Source organism: Podarcis bocagei, assembly GCF_964188305.1.
Source record: "Podarcis bocagei genome assembly, chromosome: 12".
NCBI lineage: Eukaryota > Metazoa > Chordata > Lepidosauria > Squamata > Lacertidae > Podarcis > Podarcis bocagei.
The window spans coordinates 3,970,533-3,994,133 of NC_138137.1; the positions used below are offsets into that span (position 1 = coordinate 3,970,533).

The following is a 23,601-nucleotide window of genomic DNA, read 5'->3' on the forward strand; positions in this document are numbered from 1 at the left end:
TGGTCGCCTGTTGAGGGGGCCTGGTAGGAATTTTTCCACTTGGCAGATTGGCACCAGCCACTTGGTTTTTGCCTACCTTGTAGCTAATCGTCACAACTTTGTAAGGTTTGGAGGTTAGGCATTGGAAAAGCTTGGTGGACGGGAGTAAGGGTATTCCATTAAGGGAATCCGGGGGTCGTGGTTCCTGTCCAAAGCCTGGGTAGAGGCTAGGGCCATGGCATGACCTCTCCAGCGACCCTGAGGTTGGACTCTGAGTTGATGTACATCAGCAGGGCTCCCCCAGCTGGTGGTTAATCCTCCAGAGACTCTCTGCATGGGGGGCAGGAGACAGATATAGTCGGTTTGGGTCCAATGCCTAAGCCAATACCACTCACATTCTGTAACCAATAAAGTTGTGGCCTGTATTAGCTCATTAACCTAAAATACTGGTGTCCACATGTTTTATTCATCAAATGGGGTGGGGGGTGGGGCCTTGACGAGCAACAGTGAAAGCAAGGTGAGCTAGGGCTTCATTCAAAGAGGGTGGAGGGTGGAGCTACAGACAGAACACGGCCACCTCTCTCTAAGGAGCTCTTTGGTGATGAATACTTGGCAGTCAGGATCTTCTTCTTGTTTATACCTGCACTTTACTTTGTCTTTTGTTGATCTTTTTCTTAATTTCTTTCCTTTCTCATTGGGGGGTAGGTCTCGGGAGGACTCCAATCCAAAAATATCTCCATCTCCCCTCAGCAGATCAGCCCATTCCCCATAGTCCCATTCCCCACAGTCAACACTGTAATCCAGAAAGTATTTAAGAGCATGTTTCAAAGTCCTTCCAAAATTAAGCGCCCTCACAACTCCAGACCCCCCCCCCCGGTCCACTCCAGATTCAAACTTCAAGAACAGCGGCTTATGCTCCTGCAAGGCCTTGAGTCTCTCCATTTGTGTTACTTGAGGTTCAACAGCAACCTCCTCCATTATCTTCTGCACTTGCACTTGCCCTGTCAAAACAGGTTCCTGGGTTGGTTCCTGAATGGTTTATATATGGGTATTCGCCGTTTGTCCAAAGTTTTTAACTACAACAGTCATCAAATCCATCTTCTCATGCATCTGCTCCAGCAAAGCGCTTGTCTTGCAAAAAGCAAGCACCAAAACTTCTTCTAAACACATTTTTATTCAAGGTTAGAGTCTGGTCTCACGATCCTAATCTTCACAGCTGTGAAATCCCCAGATCGACTCCAGCAACAATTTAACAAGCTCCCTCTAGAGGGGACAATTTCTATTTGTATCCATCTTTTGAAAGCAGGACCAACAAAAGAAAATTACTTTCCTTTTTCAAATATTTTGTTTCTTTTGATTGCAAAAGGCAACATTGGAATCAATTTGTTTCTCTTTTTTAACTATCTGTCAAAAGACGTTCCATTCACAGTCAGTGAACTTCCCCATAAATTCCTGTCTCTGACACCCTGTTCCCAGGTTTGAGACAGTGGAAATTTATCTTTCTTTACTCTCTCTTCTGCAGGCTTGAACAATCAAAAATTCCCCCCTTTTCTCCTGCTTCCAAGAGGGGCTTTGGTGGTAATAACTGAAGGAAATTTAGACCTTTATATACGACTTTCCAGACTTTAGCTTGCAAAATTTTTGCTTCAATCTATTTACAAAAACAGGAGGCGGACTTCCTGTTTAGAACCTTCCTGCTTCAGTGCCAAATTAAAATGTTTCTTAATCCAATTTTCCATTCTACTCACGGGTACTTGTTTAAAGTCCAATTGTCCACAGGAAAAAGTCAGCGCTCTCCAGCAACGGCTATGCGGCTTCACTCCATAAAAGTAGCGGTTGATTCAAAACACCGCGCCACTCACCCCGCGTCGCTTCGGATCCCCGAAAAAGGGTTTCCCTGCGAGTAGGGGAGGCGCTCCTGGTGTCAGCCGAATCCCACGTTCCCAGGCTTCCTCCGCCTGGGATTTTTAAATGGTCTCCTCCTTCGCCACGGCGGCAAGACCCGATTTTCACGGAGCGGGTTCCTCTCGGTCAGAGGAACTCCGCCATTGCTGATGGCGCTAACCCGGAAGTCCTCCAATTCTATATCTCTTTATTGCCCCAAGATATAAACCCTGATATAACATATTCAGTCGCCAGATATTGTGCTGCTATGATTGACATACGTCGGAGGATGGTATGTACCACACAACTGAAGGTTTACATCTGCAAACATTTATATTCTGCTTGACTTAGATGCCTTATGTGTTTTTATCTTATCCTGGTCTGTCATAACTGAGAGAATGAGTATGAGTACCCCTTACTTTTACAGCTGCCCTCTTGCCTATTTATCAGGCTCTACTTGTGTTTGTAGGTGCTTTTACCTTATGCTGGCCTATGGGCGTAATAAAGATTTGACTTGATACCTTTCCATCTAACCTACCTAGCAAGGCTGTGGGGAGTTTAAAATGGAGTAGCCCCACACGTATCACCTTTCCTTTCTTGTTCAGTCTGCTCCTAATTCATGTGCTGTTGGCAGATGCTCTCCAACTTGCCTCCCCACGCCTTCTGCCATATGGCTTTGCATATTTGGAACAGTCTAACCCACTTTCTTTCACAAGCCTCCCCTCCCACACATCCCTCAAAACCCATTTCTTCTTACAGACTTTCCTGAACTGTCACAACTATCTTTTTCTTTTATGGTGTTGTCAGCTGTCAGTTAACCTTTCCCTATCCTAAACACTCAGTGCTTAATTTCAGTTGTAAGGCTTTGTGAATTTAGGTGCTCGATAAATATTCCTTTCTCAGAGGGCTGCATGTGTGCCTCAGTTCCAAAGAAGGGGATATGAAATGCAGAATGTGGTATTAGGTTCCTGAGGATCTAATTCAAAAAGCAAAATGTAATTCTCAATTTATTCCTTTCTCTCTTAATCTACCTTGCTCAATGTGCTTTATATCCAAAACATCAGTTACACAGATCCACAGAAATTGGATGGAAACATAGGAAGTATTTATCCACGTTGACATCACTGATGCTCATGGATAGTTAAAAATGTGACTAACTTCTTCTGGATCCAACTCACATCAAAAACCACAAATAAATCACAGTATATATATTAAAAAGCTCATAGTATCAAGCAGTACCAAATACCAACATTAAGCACTTGAATCCAATTCATCAGTTCAAGATTTTACCCCCTGTAGTTCCAAGATGACTGAAATTGTGTGCTAAAAGCTCAAGGAGGCAGGAAGATGGCTGGATAAGCTTTCACAGTGGTTGGGGTTGGGACTTCGGTGTTCTCCATGGCTTCCTTCCCTTCCCCACTATTAAATTAAGCAAAAAGAGCACAAATTGCAAAATAAATTTTGCAGTATGAAAAATATGCGAATTTGCTCAATGCAGGTCACAGATTTAAGCTTTTCTTAGCAGAGCATTTGGCTTGCCTGGTCACAGAATTGTATGCTGTGAAATATGTGAGTGGGTCATAGAGTGGAAACTTAAAACCATTTAATTCCAGTGCAAGCTACATTTTCTCTAACATCACTTTCAAACCAACCTAAATGAGTTTTAACCCATGTACCATGAAAACAAAGAAGCTTGCTTTGATTATGTGTCTGCTGAGTTACACATGGGGCACTTTACAGGGACACGTGGGGCACGGTATTATTACAGAGCAAAGCAGCTTGTTCCAATGTAATGGCTTTTAAACGAGAACCTGAATATGAACATGATCTTTTAAAAGGGAATTAAATGGGGAAAGTTAAGTTCTTTAGTCTTTCCCCATCAGTCAAAGAATGCACGTGACTAAAACAGTCTCTCCTCTATCGTAGCTTCCCCACTGTTTGATAGTGTGAAGTTGTAATCTCTTGCTTGTGAAAATCTTAAGTTGCCATGGAAACTAACATGGGTTGCCATGGAAATTGCTATGTCCAATTCAGTACTGCATCTTCAGAGGCTGAGGCTGGAAAGAAACAGCAAGCCAAGCACAAATGTTTGTAGTGACATAGTAACAAATCCAGTAAGGGCTGTTTCCCATATGACCTAAGGGGCTCCGGGGGGGGGGGGGAGAATTCGTATGGCTGAGCACAGAGCCGACACACCCGCGAGGAAAGGTGACTGCCTCAGGCAGCAGGGTCCACCAGGGCAGCAAATCCCGATGCCAATCTTTCTTGCCCCACCTTGTTCCCGATGTAGATCTTCCCTGACCTTTTCTTCCCTGACCTTTTCTTCCCTGGTAGGGAGTGAGGGGAGCATCCTATGGAGGTCTGCCTCAGGGGCCCACATGTCTTGGGCTGGCCCTGCCTGAGTGAATATTTTGCCTCCTGGGGGAGGAGGGCTATTGGTTTGTCTTGTTCTTCTTCTTGTTTTTATTATGTCTTTTGTGTTGTTGTTTTTTGTATTCTTATACTGTGAACCACCCTGAGAAGAGTGGTATACACCCTGAAGAGTGGTATACAAATTTAAATAATAACAACAATAATAACACTATCTTTGCAAAGTATACAGTATCTTCAGTTTAGTAAAGACTCGCCTCTTTATCCTGGCCTTTGAAAACTGAAGAACTCATTTTGGTGTCCTCCCTGTAATGAGCTATATGGAATTATTGTTTGGGTATTTTATGGATCGTGCTGGGTGTTCTTTTATTGTTCTGGTTGCACTGTGTTTTTAAATGCTGCAATCCATTCTGGGCCCTTCTGGTAAGAAGCACAACAAACAAACAACAAACATGTCCTAGGTATAAAGGGCCTGAGTGCTAAACTACACATGACAATGATTTAGAATCATAGGAAGCAAAGCAGATACTCAGCCACAGAACTACATCTGTTCCCAACCAAGCACAAGCGCTGTATCCCCCCATCACATGTAAGGATAAGGAATACGCAGGCAAGGGGTGATGGACTTGAAGCATGGCCCCTTCCAGCTGCTTCTCTCCTTACAGGCTTAACTTCCACTACTGAAGCCCAGATAGGGGAAATGGCTTCAGAGGAAATGGCTTCAGGGGGTGCACTGCCAAGGGTTGGGGAGCCATCAGAAGGAGAATAATTCAATGGCCCTCACCCACACAACCCTTTTGTGCTTTCAGTCACACTCCTCCACCACCACCCCACAACCCTCTTTAAGACACGGATCTATCACCCTCATGTGAAGTTGGACCTTAAGACTGAGGCAGGTCAAAGGCAAAAGGGTAGTGAAAACTCCAGTACTTTCAGCTGCCACTTCACACTTGCCTCTAAAATGTGATTTTGCAGTCTAAATAAATGCAGTGCTTTGCCATAGAGGTGGACTGGAGTTCATGACACACTAACAAGGATGCAAATAATTTTGTACACCTTGTTGGCAATGGTAATGAGATGGGACTATTAACAGATGTAGTTCAGAGTTCCAAAATGTGGGTCACAAGGCCTCACTAGCAGGGCTCACCAGAACTCAGTTCTGGCACCTCTCAGGTGGGCGCCATTGCCATCATAAGAGAACGAGGGAGGTGTTCATGGTGAGCTCCGGCACCTCTTTTTCTAGAAAAATAGCACTGCCCACTAGGATTACCAAAACAGAGAGGATGGAAGACATGGACTGCTGAGGGTGCAGTTATCTGAGACCAGAGATAAAGTCACATGTTGAACACAGGAACTAAAGTAATAACTGCAGGATGGTTTATATGAGATACTGTAAGCAGGACTGTGAAAAAACACAAAGGGAAGTAGTCAAAAGAGCTGAACAAGTGTGGGGGCGAGGAAGACCCAGGTATTCAGCTCTGTTGGGCACAGATGTATTCTCATAAAGTCTGAGTAGTGCTGATCTAAACTTTGCCCAGGGCCCCAAACCTTCTATGTTTTTGCAATGAAAACCAACCAAGCAAGCTGAGCTACCACTTCACAAGTGACAGACGGAGACAAACTGAAGGACTTTGAAAGCAGGCAAGGGTGCAGCTGTCTACTGTGGACCTCTCCTGCTCCCTTTCTGACAATACAACCAATACAACTAAAACTTTAAAAAGTGTATGCCTACTCAACTACACTTGCGAAAGCTGCAAGGATGGGACACTTTGAGAAGAACAGTGTTCGCCTTTAAAAAATGAAAAGAAAAAAAACTTGATCTTTTTTGCTTATTTGTATAAGTTAAAGCACCATGGAATCATAGAATCATAGAACTGTAGAGTTGGAAGGGATTCTGAGAGTCATCTGGTCCAACGCTCTGCAATGCAGGAATCCTGCAAACAGCTGTCCCTGGGTGGATTTGAACTACCAACCTTCTGGTTAACAGCCAGATGCACTGACCCATTGCGCCAAGAGTTTGCTAGAGGGAACCACTACAATCACCTAAAATGAGGAAAGAGAAGAACCGTAAGAGCTGTTCGACAGTGGAATTTGCTGCCAAGGAGTGTGGTGGAGTCTCCTTTTTTGGAGGTCTTTAAGCAGAGGCTTGACAACCATATGTCAGGAGTGCTCTGATGGTGTTTCCTGCTTGGCAGGGGGTTGGACTCGATGGCCCTTGTGGTCTCTTCCAACTCTATAATTCTATGATTCTATGATTCTATAAGAATCACAAAGTAATTGCTTCCACTGCATTCCCACGCTTGGCTGTATGTGCACAGCCAGTAAAAGTGATAGGTAGATCAAAGTACGACAAGCACCTTCTTTACAGTGTTGCAGGAGCAAGAAAAATGCACACACAGAATTCAGACATAAAACTACCAACTGACAAGAGTCCCGATTCCTCAGCAGAAAAAATAACTCCCCTTTACAGCAGTGATCACTGCTATTGAAACACCTGTCTCTTTGCATATACTTGTTAGCATAGCTAGCACTGGCAGTGTGCCATCAGCCCTCAGTCCTACCAAACACTGGAGCTCCAACTTGCATCATGGAGCAGTCTGAACCTCACCTCTCTGCTATGAGCATCCGGTAGCATTTCATGCATCATCATCATCATCATCATCATCATCATCATCATCATCATAATAATAATAATAATTTTATTATTTGTACCCTGCCCATCTGACTGGGTCTCCCCAGCCACTCTGAGCAGCTTCCAGCATATACAGAAACATAATAAAACATCAAACATTAAAAACTTCTAAAGGTTATATACAGTATGTACATGTCTTTTAAAGAATATGTAGTTACTCATCTTCTTGACATCTGATGGGAGGGTGTTCCACAGGGTGGGTGCCAGCACCAAGAAGGCCCTCTGCTTGATTCCCTGTAACTTCACTTCTTGCATTGAGGGAACCGCCAGAAGGCCCTGGGTGATGGACCTCAGTGTCCAGGCTGAACAATGGAGGTGGGGGACACTCTTTTAGGTATACAAGACCAAGGCCGTTTAGGGCTTTAAAGGTCAGTACCAACACTCTGAATTTCATATAGAGGCCTGGATTCACAAAGGGTAAAATTGTGCGCACACACCCTTCAAGAAACTGGGGGGAGCTCACACAGACTGGACCATCCAGCACACCAGTTCCAAATATACTACCTAAGTCACAGTCAGGGGAAGGGACATGCTCTCACTTCACAAAAGTAGAAAAGCACACCACTCAATACATGTCTGAAAACAAGCTTTATTGTCATTATGATCCATCTGTGATACACACAACTATGGAACGGGGTTTTATTTAAAGTGTGATCTATCATTTAAGTATTATAATCTTGACCCATACAAAATTTCTGGTCATCCTAAACTTACGACAACTTCAAAACCTAGCTGCATAATGTACCCCTTCCTCTCTCTACTCATTCTCAAAACTGGGTAGTTTTGAAATCATCTAGGTGTTCCACATAATTAAAACTGAAATGCCAGTCATTTGCCCATTGTCAAAATAGACCTATTTAGTGCAATGAGCAATTTCTCACAAAAAGGAAGCTATTAGAATAATATTTCTAAGTTTTGCGATGGCTTTCTGGCAGTCCATAATAGGTCATTTTTAATTCAGTTTCATCCTTTTTAATTAACTCTTCCCAGAGGCATCATCACTGGGGGATTATTTCCATTTGAATATTTCATTGTATATTTCGAAGCAGACTGACTAGGCAAATGAGACCACCGTACTCTTTCTTCCATCACCCACAGCAGCCTTGGACAACCTGGTTCCTCCAGATGTTTACCACCAGTCCCAGCCAACACAGCCAACATCTGGAGGGGACCAGGTTGGCATAGACGGAGTTGGACCATGTTGCCCTAACCCTCAAAGAAAAAGTGCCTTTTGAAGAAAGACAATGATAACAAGTTTATTATCTTAATGCACACACTGAGCATTCTGCGCAAGAACCACTTTGCAAGAGGGCAACTAGAAGGGGAGAAATGGTGCACGATTTACAATTTAACTTCATTTTTCACCCTTCAGAGTTATGGACTTGTAACTCACCAAAAGGCATCAGGGTGCCCTCTCCCCTCTGCAATAAAGGGCCCCACAAGGAAGGGGCAAAAACTTTATTTATTCTGATTTAATGTGAAAGCAGGAGCCAACTCCAGTGGCCATGGGTGCTTGGGCACCCACAATAATATAATTGTGGGTGCTGGGCACCCACAAAGTCAATGAGAAAAGCTGGCAGGCGGCAGCGATGCTGCTTCCAAGAGAAAGACATTTCAGTTCCACCCTTCACATCCAGTAAGCAAGGCACCCTTTTCAGGGGGGGGGGGCTCAGATACAGAGGCAGATTCTCTCTGCCTTCGAGTCTGAGACCCTTCCCACGGAGAGGAGGAGGAAGAGGAGCCACCACTGGCCACCGCAACCTGGATGTGTAATGTCACATGCACATGCCTGTATGTCATGTGTGTGATGTCACATGCACTATGTGCGATGTTCATGTGACATCGCACGTCTGCGTTGTGGCAGCAGGCACCTACAATGCTGAGACTGAGATGGCACCCCTAGGGAGAATTGCTGCTATAGCACTGTTAAGAGCAGGAGTCTCAAAACCCAAGACCCAGTGACCCATGGCAACACCCGTAACTGCATGGAACACACACTATTGAGCCACCTGCAGGGGAGAAAGCCACTGCTCTCCATAGCAAAAAGGGGGGCAAGAACAAAATACAGTAGATGTTATCAAGGTGAATGCATGTGGCTCCCATTTGCTTATGTGCTGAGAGATAACAGGAATACATGGTGTGGTTGGTGAGGGCAGCTAGAGTGAAGATTAACCTTATCTGCAGACTCTGGTTCCTCCTTCAAAAGTCTGTCTCCCATCTGTCCGCCCCCCCCCCTTACTTCCTTTTTCAAACTCAGATGGGGTGGGTCGGGAGAGATTGACTACCAGAGACAGCATTTGCAGGGAGAAATCAGAGGGGGAGGGTAAGCTCCCTTGCTGCCCACAAATTCCCCCCTCCCAACTCCATCATGATGGGAGGAGGGATTTACAGTAGGGGAATCCTGTGTTTTCCTCGTAACATTTTGTTCCATCCTGACTCATCACTACCTACCACTACTATCTGGCACAGAAAACCCCACTGTTTCCTTTTGACAGCTGACTTTCTGGAATACTTGTGCCTGGGATCTCCAGGACATAGTAAGGAGATAAATTTATACTTCTGCTTATCCTATTCATTCTATAAATGTTTTACTTTTTAGGAAATTTATAACTTCTGCTTATCCTATTCATTCTATATACCGTATTTTTCGCTCTATAACACGCATCTGACCATAACACGCATGTAGTTTTTAGAGGAGGAAAACGAGGAAAAAATATTCTAAATGAAACAGTGGATGTATGATTTTTATGGTTCATGCTGTGGCCACAGACATGTGATCTGACAGTGAGTTTGGGGTAGCCCAATGCAAAAATCCTGAGGATCCATGTGGATCCGTGCTTTGTAACCACGTTTTAAGTGGGGAGGGAAGGAAAAGAACTCAAGGGACAAGGAGCTTTTCCGCGGGGAGGAGGGAGGGAAAGAGCACTGTTGCTTTAAAGGTATACTTAAGGTATTTGCCCTGTGCCTGGGTTTTTTTTCCATTTAACAGTTTGCAGCCTTTTCCTTCCGCTCCTTGTTTTGAGGCGGAATAGATTTGAGCAAGTGAGGAGGACTTGGATTGCAGGGGATTCGCCATTAGCTGTGTAAAAGTGCTCCTCCTTGCAGCCTGAATGATAAGCAGCCACCAGCAGCAATAGAATGGAGCACAAAAAAGCGGTAGGGGCACTAGGACCCAGACAATGCTCAAATCTATCCTGCCTGAAAACAAGCTGCTCCATCCCAGCCGATCAGCTGAGACGCGGGGATTTGCGAAGTTTTCCCCTCTCCCTCATTCCCTCCCCAGCCTTTTTTTTTACTTCCTGGTTTTCATTGCGCTGGCTCAGAGCTCGAGGTTGGTTTTATTTTGCTGCTGGTTGCTTAAAATTTATCTTTACTGCCGTCTCTCTGCAGCCTCATTGCTCTGTTTAGAGAGCGCACAGACCTTTGCTAGCGTCTGTCCCTCCTCCCGTGTAAGCGGCTGCTGCCGGCTTTGCTGCTATGGCTCTCCTTCCCTCCCTCCTTCCTGGCTCCAGGTCGCTTTAAAGAAAGCAAAGTGAGAGCCTCGTAGAGCGTGTAAGTGGCTCCCGCTTTGCCTGACTGACGGCAGCCATGGCTCTGATCCGTGCATTCGCTCCTTAACACGCACAGGCATTTTCCCTTACTTTCTCGGAGCAAAAAAGTGCGTGTTTTGGAGCGAAATTTACGGTATGTTTCACATTTTAATAAAATAGATAAACTGGAGCTGCAGTAGCCATTTTTAATGTTAGAAAAGCATTACAGCACAATCCTATCAATGCTTACTCAGAAGTAGGACTGCATTTAATAGGGTTTACTTATTGGAAAGTGTACATGGGTTTGCAGCTTTTGCCTCTAAAATGGGGAAAATTAGACACAGCAGTTTTGACATGTTATCCATTAACTGGTGGTAGAATTTATTTTTGGAAATTGAATTTTATGCAGTTGATATATCAAGTGAACAATTAGAGGTGGTTTCTGGGCAGTTGTTAGATTGTGAATGTGGTCCTTTGCTACAGCTTTGTACATTTCTACTGGGAATGTGAAATACTAAGTGGAACGCTATTGCATTTCTCAGTGGTTTGCAGGTGGGAGAAAAGTGAAACCTAAAAAAAGAGTTGTGCTCACCATCAAATGTATCTTACCTAACCTATTATGACTTCCATGAACAGAAACGCAGTTAAAGATGCAAGCGTTTGAAATGTAGAAAGGTAACTGGTAGAAAATGGTCATTGAAACAAGCGTGGATTGAACATCCAGGGAAAGAGTTACCTGGAGAAAGACCATCCGTCAATGTATGATTATTATTTTTTAAGAAAGAAAAAAAGTGACTCAGTATGAGAGAAACCTTAAAAACAACAAAAGTCAAAGAGAAGGAAAGGCAGAGGAGCAGGAAGCAGTCAGGGAGGCTCCTGACTGTAGGAGTGGGAATGAGAAGAAGTGGAGTGTGGCTCTTAGTCTTTGTTCATCCTTTTGCATGATCTCTCTTTCTCATTTCAGCAGGACCCCACTGGCACTTCCTTTGACTATCAATCCCATTGTGTTCGGCTATCGGGACAAAATCCTCTTTATCTTCAAAGAAACAAGAAGATAAAACATCTCATCAGATTTTGAAAATCACACTTAGAAAGGATTCGCAAGTCTATGTTTTTAAAAATTGATGGAGAGAGGGAATATTTTTAAAAATATTTGCTTGGAATCAAGGAGTGGAAGGAACAAATCCTCATGATCCGTTTGTCAAGTCCATGCAGTACTGCAGTGACTGGAAGTTTTGCTTTTCAAAGAAAAAATTAATACATTTCCTTCAAAATGCAGATATGTCTTTTTTTCTGCTTCAGTGACAATGAGCTGTTAAAACTGCACTTTGTCAACCTATTGTTTTCTTAACAGCAAGCTCTTAACTGCATGCATGAATGAAAGAATGAATGAGCCTTCTGTGGAAAATATGCATCATACAACATCACTATTTCAGTAGATTCAGCCATGTCAATAGTTGTTCAAAATAATATAGTAAGAACAACTTGTGGGGCAAGGTAAGAAAAACGCCATTCAGAGATAAAAGAAAAAGAAGGTCTTTTAAAATGGCCTTTTTTTAAAAAAAAAAAAAGTGAAGACCATTACTTTCTTTGTCATAGTAATGAATTCTGGCTTGCACTTCCCAGGGAAATGAGAAGCCGAAATAGTACATTTCTGTCTTGATTAGATTCATTTTGAACACGCCAATGCAGATAGCTTGCCTTTTCTGCCTGACATTAGTAAAGCTAGATTTTTAAAAAGGAGCAATAACATTTTCATTTACTAATCAATTTAAAGCAAGGGCGAATAAGGGCACAATAAGGTACACCGTGGATAAAGATTAAAACAGTGAGTCGGTATTTAATCGAGAAACCTGCTCCTGATACTGTTAGTTACAAAAAACCAAAAACCTTAGGGTAAATAAATAAAGAAAGAAGGGAGGAGTGCAGACATTTTAAAATACTGCCACCAAGGAAGTTCTTCCTGTGCCCAGTCAGGAAGGACAAAACGATGAAGGGGAAACTCCACTTCATTCTCCTGTCTGTTCCCCTACTTGCTATACTAACTTCTATTGCCCGCTGTGAACTGCTACAGCCAAGTAAGACAAGAGGCAAGAGAGCTTTCAGACCCAAGAGCTTTCAGAGACAAGGGTTCAAAATCTCCCCATGTAGGCCACAGGCAGCAAATGTATGGCTGCCCAAATGTTTTGGGACTCAAGGCTAATGGCTCAGGGATGATGGGAGTTGTAGTGCAGCAACATCTGGAAGGCCACAGCTTCCCCCTCCTTGATGCAGACCAAGGTGTCTTTCAGTATCCAACATTCCAGCATTTCTCAGGCTGAAGGAAGTAGAACTTTTATTACATCCTGTTGTATCAGAATCATTCTTCCTTCAAGCTTGGGCTTCTTCTTTGCCTTACATGAACACAGTCTTAACAGTGAGTCCGTGAGTGGCTGTGGAGGCCAGTTCTGGATACACACGTCCTTCCACAGAGGTGACATAAGTTTTCATGTGGGCTTTGATCACGGTGAGGGTTTGCCAAATATTGGCAACACCAGCATGAGGAACAGCCATTGTGTGGGCTCCTCCCAGGCAGCCCAGGGCTTTTGGGGCACAGAAATGAGCCACATAACATAATGGTTTCCTTGCTTCAAGCCTAAGAATAGGGTCTCGGTTGAGTCTAAATAATGTGAATAAGCAGCTTCCTGTGGGGCACTTTTGCTGGCATACGCTTTAAAGACTTTCAAAACCAACTTTCATTTCTGTACCACCACAGGCATCCTTGCCTCCTGACACACATACAAACAAATTTATAAGTTACTTCTACTTTGTTTATCAGTTGAATAGAGCAACCACATACTATCATTTCAGAAATCAGTTTACACCCCCCAAAAAAGTGTTTAGTCCAGTTCTAAGGCAAAAGTGATATTCTAATAGCCAAACCAAACATTTTGGAAAGTGTGGTTCACTGTGAGGTACGCGTACGATAAAAAAGGAGAAAGTAGCTACACTGTATTGTCTCAGTTGAAAGAAATGTGAATGAACACTACTGGAAAAAGATGCAAGTGGGATCTAGACCAGGAGGGGATAGGCTGTGGCCCCTCCAGACACTGCTGGACTTGAACGCTCATCAGCCCCAGCCAGGACAGTGAATGGTTAGGGATGACAGGAGCTTTAATCCAACATCTGGTGGGCCACAGGTTTTCTATCACTGATACAGGCTGTGGAGGAGGAAGGTGAGTGGAATCTAGTAAGTGAAGAAATAAGAACGTACAGTGGTACCTCAGTTTTTGAACATCTCTGTTGATGAACATTTCAGTTTTTGAACGCCATAAACCTGGAAGTAAATGCTTCACTTTTCGAACACGCCTTGGAAGTTGAACATGCCATGCGGCTTCCGCTGAGTGCAGAATCCTGAGGCCTAGCTGTTGGCTATTGAGTTTTTGATTTTCAAATGTTTCAGACCTCAAATGGTCTTCCAGAACAGATCACATTCAAAAACTGAGGTACCACTGTATTTTTGCAGAGCCTGTGTGATGGCCTGGGAATCCAATTCAGAGGCTGAACCGGAGGAATCCCAGCCTGCACAGGAGTCCCCGCCTCCAGGGCCAGCTGAACTGGGGCAGGGCCTTGATTCTGAAGCGCCTGCACCTGTGCCGGATCCTCAGGAGCAGGCACCAGGTGAATCCACTCTGGCTCTGGAGGTGGTTGAGGACTCAGTGCCTACAGGTGAGTCTCCCCCTGGGTCCAGTAACCCTTCAGCCTCTCCTGAACTGCAGAGGCTCAGGGCAGAGAGGCGAAGGGAACTGGTTTCCCCCAGGAGGAGTGCTCGCCTTAAGGCCAGGAGAGGCGGGTCTCCTGGGGGCCGGGACCGCCCCTGGCCTCAGAGAAGATAAAGGCCAGTCAGCCCGGTCCCAGGTTGCGGGAGCAACGTCGTTGATGAGCTGTTTCGGCCAGCATCCAGTCCTGTTCCCCCAGAGTTCCTGTCCTTGCCCGGCTTCTCGCTGTGGACCCAGCTTTGCCCGAGGAGGACTGTCTGGCGACCCTCAACTCAGGTCCTGGACCTCGCCCCACGGTAACCTCCCCCCTGGACCAGCACAGTCTGGCTAGCCTCCAACTAGAAGCCCTGTGATCTTCTAACAGAGTATCCACAATGATTCTACCAGAATTTAACTTTGTTTCAACCAGCTCTGCCTCCAGCTCCACAGCTAGACTTCCTTGCCCAACTCTACGTTCCACTTCTTGGCTTCCTTAAACTCCAGTAATTGCCTGTCAGTCCAGCTATATTACTGTCTTGCATGCCCAGTAGTATTTTTCTGGACTGGGAGGTTCTTGTTTCTGTCTTGCAGACTTCCCACTCTGCAGTGCTACCAGGTACTCCACCAGGACTATGGAGTAGGTTCCAGACTACCCTCCCAATTGAGCTGTTCACTTACTTCAATTTCGGCTTCTTGAACCCAGTCTTAGAGTACTGGTTATTTTCAGTTTGGTCTCATTCACACTGAATGAGTGTTAAATCTCAGGTTGCTGAGCGAGCCCTAGGACTGACATCCAGAGAACCTTTGACAGTACTGGTGCAGTGGAAAAGCATTGCCACCACTGCTTGTCCAGCTCCATCATTCCATGTTCCTCGTGCTTAAAATAAGTAGGAATTTAATTCTGCTCCACAGTAAGAAACAGAAAAGGTGCAGAAATGATGGGACTCTAGAAGGAATAGGGTGGGAGGTGGAAGAGTTAGCACCCTCTCCTGCTGTATAAAGCAATTGAGGTGGCTCAGTCAATACAGCATGAGACTCTTGATCTCACATTGGGCAAAATATTCCTGAATTGCAGGGGTTGGACTTAGATGACCCTCATGGTCCTTTCCAACTCTATGGTTCTACTACATTAGGTAAGAGGTTGCAACCTGGCAATCCTAGTAAGCCCAACATGTGCTTTACTCTTGGATTGTCAACTCATGTCTACATTCAACAGCTTGAGTCGTGGCTTGAGCTGCTGTGTTATCATTATGTGATGGTTATTTTACCATCAACACAAGACCAAAAGCGAAATTAATATAACATTTATCATGCCACTGAGGGCTGAATGTTCTGGGATGGAATGTCATTCTCACCAAGGAAGCAAGAGTTCACTTGTGATTAAGACTTCATATTTCCCTTGCTTGAAATTTGTGGTGTGTGTGTAAGAAAGAGCCAAAGCTCCCAAAACAATGACGACCAGAACAATTGCTTGAAAGCAAGCTTTTTCAGTAAACAAGCAAAGAGCTGGGGCTTGTTTTTGCAAGGATGTATTAAAAGAAAATAAATGTCAATTAAAATATTTTAACATCAAAGGCAAATTTCTCTCAAGTTACAGGCAACAAACACTTGAATTTGATTATTAAATTGAAAAAGCTTTAATTAGCCCACGTCAGTTTGCCTTTTAAAAAATGAAAACAACCTATGCTAAATATACCTCTCAAGGTTTATTTTAACAACAGTATTTTAGACACACTCATACAAATTAAATACAGTGTCCTTGAATCCATTTCAGATATACACAAAGAACTTGAGCTTTAAAAAAGAAGAAGAAGTCCCACAGGATCACAGATGTCCCACAGATGTATCTAGGAGTACACCTCACTGTACTTGACAGGGCTTACTTCCATGTAAACATGCATGGGATTGCACTGTCACTCTCATAATATCTCACACATTAGCTAGTCCTAAAGCTGAGTAATGGATATATAGCCACCAAACAGAATTTTTTCTAACCCAGTGCTTTCCACTCTGTGCTCCTAGAAACACTACCTAGGTCTAGGCAAGCTACAACCCAAGGGCCACCCAGCAGTGTAACATGAGTTGCTGGTGCCCAGAGCACGCAAGCCGCTGACACCACCAGAGCACGCTGTTCCCCCCACTGGAGCCAAATTACTTTCATTAGTAACATGTAGTTAGCCCTTAAAAGTTCACTCACATATGAACACACTTTAGACCACATCACTCAGTGCTTAAGGTGATCTTGTGAAGTGAACATATAGCCACAATGAGCCACATTATCATCTTCCTCAATGGTTTTCAAACTGTGTTTCAAGCAACCCTGTGGTTTCTCAGAAGTTATAGCAGGGGTTCCATAATATGATGATCAGTAACAGCAGACAAACTTCCCAGAAACACAGCTTAGGGCTTGTCATAGAAAGCACAAGTCCAAGCAGTTTTCCATTTCTAGGCACAGGTCTGAGTAGTTTTGCCTTTGCCCGCCACTTTCTCCTGGAAAACCTACTCTTTAGCACTAAATCAGAACAAGCAGAAATCAGATTGCTGATTGTTCTGATTCAGCGCTGGGGAAAACGTCAGCGCAAATGGAGGTGTGGGTGAGTCCTTGTTCACCACTATCAACCATCTGCTGCGATGCAAAGGCATGAGGGAGTGTTGGGAGAGTCCCAGGGAACTGCATTCAGTTGCATTTGGGTGTTAAGTCTGCATCTCAAAATACTCCCCAGAATCCTCTGCAATGAACAGGGGTTCTGTGGCAGGAATAAAGGAGGTCCCTAGAAGACAAATGTGGAAAGGGTGTAGTAAAGGAAGAAGGCTTTAAGCTCATATATCTAGCAAAGTGATTACTCAGAGAAGCAAAGGTTCAGAAGAGACTTCCTTCTCTATAACAGACACTCCAAAAGGGATTGGGCCAATAATAGTGAAGACAAAGCCATTGCTCTAATCTCTGAAAAGAAGTCAAAGTGAAAGCCTCACATGCACCCCAGCTACTTATGTTCTCTTCCAATGTCTGCTGTTCATATTTTTCTTTTTCCTAAAATAAAAAGAATACTATTACATTTTTTTGTTTAGGATGGGCAATGCGTGAGGCACTGTGATCATTCACCTCTGTCTTTAATAAAATTCCATTTATATTTCCCAGGGCAACCTTACTCTTGCAATGAGTGAAAGGAAACCTTACTGAAAACTAAAATCCCTTACTTTTCACTTCCTGAGATGTGAAGCAGTCAATATTTTTAGTTCTGTATCTGCTTCTCTCTCTTACCCAAGTAGAAACACAAATCTAAAATCAGAAGTATTTTAGCATTTAGTTAATTTTGCTGTAGTATTCCCCCCCCTTTTTTGCGGGTAGGGGGACAGAAATTAGAACTGTCTTAGTATAGTGTCCAAATATACACATTATGTTTTTTGCCTACACATCAAATTAGCAGGCTCTGAAAAGGACTACATCTTACTCTAAGAAAATTATTAATCTATGTTCCCATTGTGTGAGACATAAAGAAAATTCTGTGACCTAGAAATTACTGCATTTATAATGAACTATGTTGCAGATAACTGTGACACTTTGCAATTACCCACTTATTTCCTTCTGTATCAAAGCTATTAACAGAACGGAGAAGGATGCGCCAGCTTCGAGGAAAATCTCAAGGGTGGAATGGCTGAAATAATACAACGTGGAGCAGTGTGTCATCTGCCCTTTAGCACCATTCTGCTTCCAGAAAGCAAAGGAAATTGGTGGATGTGAAGGAATGAAGGCCTGAAGCATTTTTAAATGACGGTTACTCAAGGTCTCAATCATCAGGCTATCTTACATTGTATAGTCTAGACCAAAACTACTTAACAGTTCAAAATAAACCTTATTAGCTGCTGCAACATATGAAAATGGCAAGTAATCATTAAACAACTCACTACTAGACTGGTCAGCAGGTCAACCAAGGGCAGTCAGTCTAGGGTCCAGTTCCCATTCTTCCCTTCTCATTTTCTTCCCTTTCTGATGTCAGACTCATAGATTCATAGCTGGATGAAGCTAAAACTTTGAGACTGGTGTGCTGCTTGTCCTAGGATGGTATGGAAGTTGAGGGTGGGAATTCACCCTTCACAAAGTCAGACAGCAGGGAGTTCATTTTAACAGGCTCTTGCTCCCCTTTAAAAATGTATATATGTGTGTCTGTGTTGTAAGTAGTCCATGCCCACTACAAAGTGCAAATATATTGAGAAGATAGGAAATCTTAAGTAGGCTGCAAAAGGATGAGCCAATGTGATGCCTTTATTTTCTTACACACTAGAGTAATCTGGAAATAGAAGTAACAATGTCCCCAGCAGGTCCTGGCATTCCCTTTTCTTTTTGCTGGCGAATCACTGCCATCTCACCCTTTCATGTTTTTGGCACCCACTGCGAGGGTTTACGCCTTTTATTCACTCACATACCTAGGTGGTAGTGTAGTCATAATCTTCCCAGCACCTTGGGGGCACCTGGAGTTGTTCCTATACATCCGCTTCCACCTCATCCCTCTGTCACTCTCAAAGCTGTTTCATCTGGAACAGCCCTACCACAACATGCAAGCTCCAATGTGCACCTTCCTAGCTCCTCCCATAATGTAGCCAGGAGCTGCATTGCGAAAGTCAGTGTTAGACAGGGGACAGGATATTCGAGCACTGGAGGTAGCAGGGAAGCAAATGGCTAGGTTGGGGGCTGTGCTGATGCCCTGCCTGTTTCCCAACACTCTTTATCATGTGCCAGTCTCTGGGGAAAAATAAAAAAATTCCTTCCAGTAGCATCTTAAAGACCAACTAAGTTAGTTCTTGGTATGAGCTTTCGTGTGCATGCACACTGGAAGGAATTTTTTTATTTTGACTATGGCAGACCAACACGGCTACCTATCTGTAACCAGTCTCTGGGGGTCTTTGTAGGAGGAGAGGACTGTGAGCAGAGTGAGCTCTTGACTTGGGCCCAAGTTTGAATGTAACGGTGCCACTGCCTGGTATGGGAAAGGAACATCATCCAGTTATGAGAAGACAAAAACTCCAATGCAAATCCTCATTATTACATACAGTGGTGCCTCGCAAGACGAAATTAATTCGTTCCGCAAGTCTCTTCGTCTTGCGAGTTTTTCGTCTTGCGATGCACGGTTTCCCATAGGAATGCATTGAAAATCAATTAATGCGTTCCTAGGGAAACCACCTTCAGACCAGGTCCGGGGACAGTCTGTCCCCGGACCTCTTCTGAAGGCCTGGGGGGGGGACAAGGGCTTTTCTTCCCACCCCCAGCATTTTAAAAACCCCGGGACAGCGGAGGACTTCTCCGCTGTCCGGGCGATCTTAAAATGCTGGCGGGCGGCATTTTAAAATCGCCCCGGACAGCGGAGGACTTCTCCGCTGTCCGGGGCGATTTAAAAGCCCCTGGGAAGGCAGGCAGGGGGGACAAAGACTTTCGCTCCCGCCCGCCGCCCGCCTTCAGAAGGTGTTCCCGCCCCGCTTAGTAACAGCGTTCCGAAGCGGGGCGGCTGGGGCAGGTGTTCCCGCCCCCCCCGCCCCGCTTCGGAACAGCGTTCCAAAGCGGGGCGGCTGGGGCAGGTGTTCCTGCCCCCCCGCCCCGCTTCGGAACAGCGTTCCAAAGTGGGGCGGCTGGGGCAGGTGTTCCCGCCCCCCGCCCCCCTTCGGAACAGCGTTCCGAAGTGGGGCGGCTGGGGCAGGTGTTCCCGCGCCCCCCCGCCCCGCTTCGGAACAGCATTTTAAAATCTCCCCGGGACAGGGGGAGATTTTAAAATGCTGGGGGTCGGGAGCGAAGCGTTCGCTGCCGACCCCCAGCATTTTAAAATCTCCCCGGGACAGCAGAGAAGTCTCTGCTGTCCCGGGGAGATTTTAAAATGCTGGCGGGCTCCTGCCATAGGCGCACGTCACCTCTCCAGCCGGGAGAGGGTCGCAGGGGGCTGCTTTAGCCCCGCGCGCCCTCTCCCAGCTGGAGAGGTGACGCGCGCCTATGGAGGCTCCTGCCATAGGCGTGCGTCACCTCTCCAGCCGGGAGAGGGTCGCAGGGGGCTGCTTTAGCCCCGCGCGCGCTCTCCCAGCTGGAGAGGTGACGTGCGCCTATGGAGGCTCCTGCCATAGGCGCGCGTCAACTCTCCAGCTGGGGGAGGGTCGCAGGGGGCTGCTTTAGCCCTCCGCGCGCTCTCCCAGCTGGAGAGGTGACCCGCGCCTATGGAGGCTCCTGCCATAGGCACGCGTCACCTCTCCAGCCGGGAGAGGGTCCTAGGGGGCTGCTTTAGCCCCGTGCGCGCTCTCCCAGCTGGAGAGGTGACGCGCGCCTATGGAGGCTCCTGCCATAGGCGCACGTCACCTCTCCAGCCGGGAGAGGGTCGCAGGTGGCTGCTTCTCTGCTGTCCCGGGGAGATTTTAAAATGCTGGGGGTCGGCAGCGAACGCTTCGCTCCCGCCTGCCAGCATTTTAAGATCGCCCGGGGCAGCGGAGAAGTCTCCGCTGTCCCGGGAAGGCAGGCGGGGGAGAGCAAAGACTTTTGCCCCCCGCCGGCCTTCAGAAGAGGTCCAGGACCTCTTCTGAAGGCCGGCTGTGGGCGAAAGTCTTTGTTCCAGACCGCCAGCAATTTAAAAGAGGTCCCCGGAGATTTCCCTATGGGCTTTCGTCTTGCGAAGCAAGCCCATAGGGAAATTCGTCTTGCGAAGCGCCTCCAAAACAGAAAACCCTTTCGTCTTGCGGGTTTTCCGTCTTGCGAGGCATTCGTCTTGCGGGGTACCACTGTATTTTACATGGCTGTTTATTTGTATATATTTTAAAATTTGTTCCTGAGAGAAGTGGACCCAGTGCCAACTAACAGCCCCCTCCCCCAGTTGCTAACCAACTGCAAGGAAAGTGTGTGGACAGGGTGGGAAGGGACATTGCAGTGGCCCACTTTAAGAATGGAGCAGGTTAAGGTGTGCAAAAAACCAACAATCCTCCATCCTCTTCTCAGAGTGGTCCTCTGTGCTGAATAGCACTGTCTCCACTTTCATTCAAGGTGGTGATGAAGCAAATACAAAAACTCCATCTTTCATTGCAGCAACTCTTGCCAGTTGATTATTTGCCTTTATAGCAGATTGGCAAAATCAGACACTTCTCTCAGGAACAAATACATTGTCCAAGTGCATTATGTCCTAACCACAGAAAGGTTACAAAACTCTAAGAATGACTCATAAAACCATTACTTAGCCTCTTGGACACTATGTATTCAGTATGAGGGAGGGGAGGAGGAGACGACCTATGTTTCATCTTAGATTTACATTGAACATTCTTCCTGTTCACTTTGACTCACAATTTGTTTGTGTGAAGAAGAAGAGGAGTTTGGATTTGATATCCCCCTTTATCACTACCCGAAGGAGTCTCAAAGTGGCTAACAATCTCCTTTCCCTTCCTCCCCCACAACAAACACTCTGTGAGGTGAGTGGGGCTGAGAGACTTCAAAGAAGTGTGACTGGCCCAAGGTCACCCAGCAGCTGCATGTGGAGGAGCGGAGACACGAACCCGATTCACCAGATTATGAGTCCACCGCTCTTAACCACTTCACCACACTGAAGCTTTGTTTAATGGGGAAAATGGCATCCTAGTATGTCCTCCAGCATATTAATTCCTCCTTATATTGGTTTTAACACTGTAGGAAAATGTGGTCTGCTAATGAATTCTGAAAACTTCAAAAACAAACATACATACATATACATTCTTTGATAAGGACAAAGGGAAAGTAATAGTTTTCACCTTCCTATTCTAACTGGTTAGGGTTCAGATCTACAGTCAAGAATAATTATAAGAAGCACATATTTGAAAGATCTACAAATCCCATCAGCACCAGCATTCCAAACATTCCCAGGTGCATCCAGTAAATGTATGTGTGATGGCTCCTCTCGCTTGTAAAGAGGCAGATCAGAGGTGGGGAATCTCCGACCAGCATGCCTAATGAGGGCCACCAGGCCTCCCCATTTGGCCCATTTTGGTCAAGTCATGCTCACCAGCCCAGCTGTAGAGTTGGAAGGTTCTACACTTCGGCAGGAAGAACCAGCTTCACAAATATAAGATGGGGGGCACTTGGCTTAACATGAGTCAACAGTATGATGCAGCAGCAAAAGAAGCTATGCTATTCTAGGCTGCATCAACAGAAGTATAATATCCAGATCAAGGAAAGTAATAGTACCACTCTATTCTGCCTGGAGCACTGTGTCCCATTCTGGGCACCACAGTTTAAGGATACTAACAAGCTGGAATGTAACACTGATTATTATTATATCCACTGATGGTGGTGGTGGTGGTGGTGATATATTTATTTGTACTTCACTTTGAGGGACTTGAGGTAAAAAACATAGAAAAAACCCTCACTCATTAAAAAAACACAATTAAACATGTATAGAATGAAAACGTGTGTGTGTGTGTGTGTGTGTTTTCTATTAAAAACACACAGATAATTACAATAAAAACAGCATGTTTCCCAAACCTGTTGGAATAAGGTGGTCTTCAACTGGTGGCAGAAGCACAACAAGGAGGGAATCAGTATAACTTCTCTAGGGAGGAAGTTCCAAAGTCTGGAAGCAGCCACTGAGAAGGCCCTCACCCACATCCCCACCAAGCAGGCCTGTGAGGGCAGCAGGACCGAGAAAAGGGCCTCGCCTCAAGATCTCAGAACCCAGGCAGGTTCATATGAGGTAATGCTGTCTTTCAGATAGCATTGGGTCTTTCAAATAACACCATTATTATTATTATTATTATTATTATTACTTACAGATGAGCTGGGATTTAAGAAGGGCAAGTGTAATAAATAATAGAAAGGGGAAAATCATGATGGACAAATATACACCAGTAGCCAACACTTCCCGGGATAAGGCCAAGTGGACCAAAGCTTAGAATGAACTCAGGCTTGCAAGAGAGGTTAATAATAATAATAATAATAGATTTATTGAGCTATGTTTGAAGCAAAAGGAAGAACAAACAAGTAGTAGGTCCTTTGTGTGGAGAAGATAGAAATGCTATTGTATAACAGAGAGAGGGCAGAACAGCTCAAAACCTCCTTTGCCTCTGTCTTCACCCGAAAGGAAAGCAATGCCCAACCTGGTGATAACGTAATAAATATTGTAAGGAGGGAGCTGCAGCCCAAGATAGGAAAAGAGGTGGTACAGGAACACCTAGCTACTTTAAATGATTCAAATCTCCAGGGCCTCAGGAGCTGTACCCAAGGGTACTAAAGGAGCAGATTACACCAAGCTAGAAGGGGTAGCTAAGGCTACAGAAGACAGAATTGGGATTCAATATGACCTTAACAGATTGGAGAACTGTCCCCAAATTGACAACATGAATTTCAATAGGTACAAATGTTTAACAAACAAAATCTTCTATTCCTTGTTTTTTTGTTCCATTAATGCCTTGACAAATTGCA

At 45.0% G+C, this 23,601-nt stretch overlaps 1 protein-coding gene and 1 long non-coding RNA gene across 8 annotated transcripts in view; one reads left to right on the top strand and one right to left on the bottom strand.

Annotated features, from left to right (window-relative positions):
* Positions 1–23,601, bottom strand: part of HECW1 (HECT, C2 and WW domain containing E3 ubiquitin protein ligase 1) — a 200,662-nt gene that overhangs the window by 172,825 nt on the left and 4,236 nt on the right. The window lies entirely within an intron of this gene.
* On the top strand, positions 8,885–18,072 carry LOC308569483. The gene is made up of 2 exons (XR_014000746.1): positions 8,885–9,007; positions 17,790–18,072. It is a non-coding gene; the product is annotated as an uncharacterized lncRNA (long non-coding RNA).